Here is a 3,910-nt window from a genome sequence, read left to right on the forward strand (position 1 = left end):
TATATATATTGTATATACTCAAACGTTTAAATACTCGCTACATTTCTTACAATGAATAATTTCTAATGAACAATTTGTTTATTTGATAATTATATATAGAAAGCAGGAATTAATAATGATTATCTTAATTTTATCCCTGATATTTTCAGTGAATTTTACGCTATTTATAAGAGTAATTATCATCTCAATTTTTTCTTATAAGGTTTCAGATAGATCTATCCTTGCGTAACGTATATGTTTAAAGAACCCCGCACTAATCATATGGAAAATTTGTCCCGGTCAAATCAATTGGTTTTTACATATGTTGTAGCTTATGACCTACTGAACAAAAGATGTAATGGGCACAAAGCTCAATAATGGACAGTTATCGAGTTATAACCAGTCAAACATGAAAAATTCGGGCTGCCGAATAGTCAAATCTCGGAAGGTATTGATTTTTTTTGAAAAATGTTTGAAACAAACATAGTAGGGTTTTACAAAATCTGTTAGTTGGTGACATTATTTGTGAATTTTGAATGACCTTGAAAAGCTCCGTGAACAAAAATCTTCCACAAAAATGCCTATTTTTTATTATATTCGTGTAGCTAAATTCGAGACGTTTTCAAAATATTTTTGATGAACCTTTTTTCTACTAAAACTTCTTGAGAACTAATATACACGATTTACCATCTCTGGTTATGAGCGTAGAGTTATGTGTAGAGCGCTCGATTCGTACAGCTAGAGCCGTCAGGCGACTCATCCCCACTGCTACACTGCGGGCGGTATACTGTATACTCTATCTGCAATCTGTGAGAAATCATATTGGTTGATATTGCTAGCGCAGGCATTGTCATCACTAAGCGTATCTATTCTAGCGTTATTGCTGCCGAATGCTATTACTTTCTGGCATTACTACGTCCGATATTGATATTATTGATATCAGTGTATTCTGTTCATTTTGGTCTCAGGAATTATTTCACCAGAAAAGTTTTTAATATTTAATCAATCTGATATTGCTACGCAATTCGATAATAAAGTATTATCATGGCTTACAGACATGGAATCCATTGTTATGTTTGCGATCGTGCTTTTCAAGCTCGACAAATGGTACGAATCAATGGCGATAATGATGCAATTAAAAAACAAATCGCTGTTTTTAGGCGAACTGGGCTGGGTAAGGAGCCCATTGGTATAGACAATGAAAGCCGATTATGTTTTAATTGCAATGTATCTATTGTACATGAAATAGAACAGATAGAACTTGATCCGACTTGCCTACGACTCAACGTTATTACCCAAACCCGAAATAATTCTTGTTTATTTTGCAATGCTATTGTAAATATTAGACCACTGTCGTTAGAATCCAGGGTAAATGTCTTTGTTCTGAAAAATATTTATATTCCTGAACACGTTTATTGTTGTGACCAACATTTGGATGATCGCGGATTTATTTTACAGTTACTGCTGCCAGGTTTGCGATTTATTTATAGACCATATGTAATAAAAGGTCAGCAACTGCAAGTTTTCTTAAAAGCTTTTCGTAATATAGCAAATAATAATAATCGTTATGAAAACGAAAATAGTTTTACAGAGGATGAATTTAAATGTATAGCACCCATTACAAAACAACAGTTTCAAGAATTGTATACATATTGCGATTCTATATTCCAAGAACGTGGTATCAGAAACGTTACTAAAAAAGATCTTTTAATTTTTTTATGCAAGCTGCGACAAGGACTGTCTGACGAATTTCTTAAAGTACTGTTTCAGTATTCCTCTAGACAAGCAGTGAGTTTAGCGATTTCCAAAGTTCGGCAGTCTTTAGTAAACAGATTTGTCCCTGATAATATTGGTTTTCAAGCTATAACTCGAGAAGAGTATATAATGAGACATGTAACACCTTTTGCAAACGAATTATATAATTCTGAGCTAGCTATTCCGAAAGTAATTGCTTATATTGACGGGACTTATTCTTATACTCATAAAAGTAGCAACTTTCGTGTTTTACGATAAACATACTCAATACAAAAAGGTCGATATCTGATAAAACCTTCTCTTATAGTTGCTCCAGATGGATATATACTGGCTATTCAGGGTCTTTACTTTTCTGATTCTCTTAACAATGATGCTCGAATATTAAATAATGAATTTCAACGTGATGCGGACAATATGAGAGGATGGTTTCATGATGGTGACATTTTTATATTAGATCGTGGATATCGAGATGCTCAGCCATTACTTCGTGAAATAGGCATTGAGTATAAAATGCCAGCTTTTCTTGGACCTCAACAGAAACAATTATTCACTGAAGAAGCTAATGAGTCTCCATTGGTGACAAAAACAAGGTGGATAATTGAAACTAGAAATGGACATATCAAGTCTATAATTAATACTTTAGTTTTAATGGAAGAAGCTAATGCAGGATTAGCAAGAGAACTTCTTGATAAATCTAGAGAGGTTAATATTGTTCAAATTGTTCAAGAAGTAGAAAGGATGTGCTATAGAAATGCACAATGGATACATTTACATGAAGGACAGTTACGTGACTTTCCACGCCTAACATTAGAATATTTACGAGATTTGACTATTGGTACATTTCAGGTTCGTCTAGCAAGATCTTATATTCAAGATAAGATGCAGCGTGATGCACAAGAAGAATTTCAATCGGATTCGTTGTTTGATGAACAAGGTTTCATAAGGGTGCGAGTGTTTTCACGATTCCGTAATGCTACAAAACATCAAATATTTATAGCTTACAACATAACAGATGCAGATAATATAGATGATGAGAGGGAGGAGATTTTTGGTTATTACTGCACCTGTAAGTCAGGCGCACGGACTGTGAGTACATGTGCACATGTAACCAGCGTATTGTGGTATTTAGGATATGCACGACACCAGCCCAATGTTCGTTATCCCTCTTCATCATTATTGAACACAATATTAGATGCCGCTCAGAGACCACCACAGCAGGATCCAAATAATGAGTAATATACAATAAGATCATTTATTTTATTACCCCACACATACACACACACACACATACACACACAGCAGAGAGGGTTTGGAGTCAAAAAATACTACGGGAGTGACGAACCGTGGGGTCCTTATCTCTGCTGTGACACATAAAGATTTTTGTTCACGGAGCTTTTCAAGGTCATTCAAAATTCACAAATAATGTCACCAACTAACAGATTTTGTAAAACCCTACTATGTTTGTTTCAAACATTTTTCAAAAAAATCAATACCTTCCGAGATTTGACTATTCGGCAGCCCGAATTTTTCATGTTTGACTGGTTATAACTCGATAACTGTCCATTATTGAGCTTTGTGCCCATTACATCTTTTGTTCAGTAGGTCATAAGCTACAACATATGTAAAAACCAATTGATTTGACCGGGACAGATTTTCCATATGATTAGTGCGGGGTTCTTTAATCGACGTAAAATGCGTACAGATATTATACTACCAGAACGAAGGCGATGATAAAATTTGTATATCTTGTCATGTACCTAGAGAACCAGAAATTTATGAATTAGCAACAACCACGGATTTTTAGACGAAAATCCGAATGCTCGCAAATGCCCGAATTGTGGAGATGAGCTAGTATATATACGTTCAATTCTGCGATGCGATAAATGTTTTAGTTTATACCTTCGATTCATGACTAGCTTTAGGGAACATTATTCTAACGAAATCGCGTTAGTAATGTTTGACGTCAATACCCAGGAGATTACTAGCATTTCCATTTATGAAAATGAACCCCAGCCTGAACTGCCCACAGAGTTAGAATCGTAATACTTTAATTATATTAACTTTTACTAATTATATTGTATTAAATATATTAATGTAATAATCTACGAACTCATATAATCATTAGTATTACACTCAGATAATGAAATTGAGATGATTTGTCTAGTCATTTATATAT

This window comes from Formica exsecta, unplaced genomic scaffold (genome assembly GCF_003651465.1).
Source record: "Formica exsecta isolate Colony F162 unplaced genomic scaffold, ASM365146v1 scaffold573, whole genome shotgun sequence".
NCBI lineage: Eukaryota > Metazoa > Arthropoda > Insecta > Hymenoptera > Formicidae > Formica > Formica exsecta.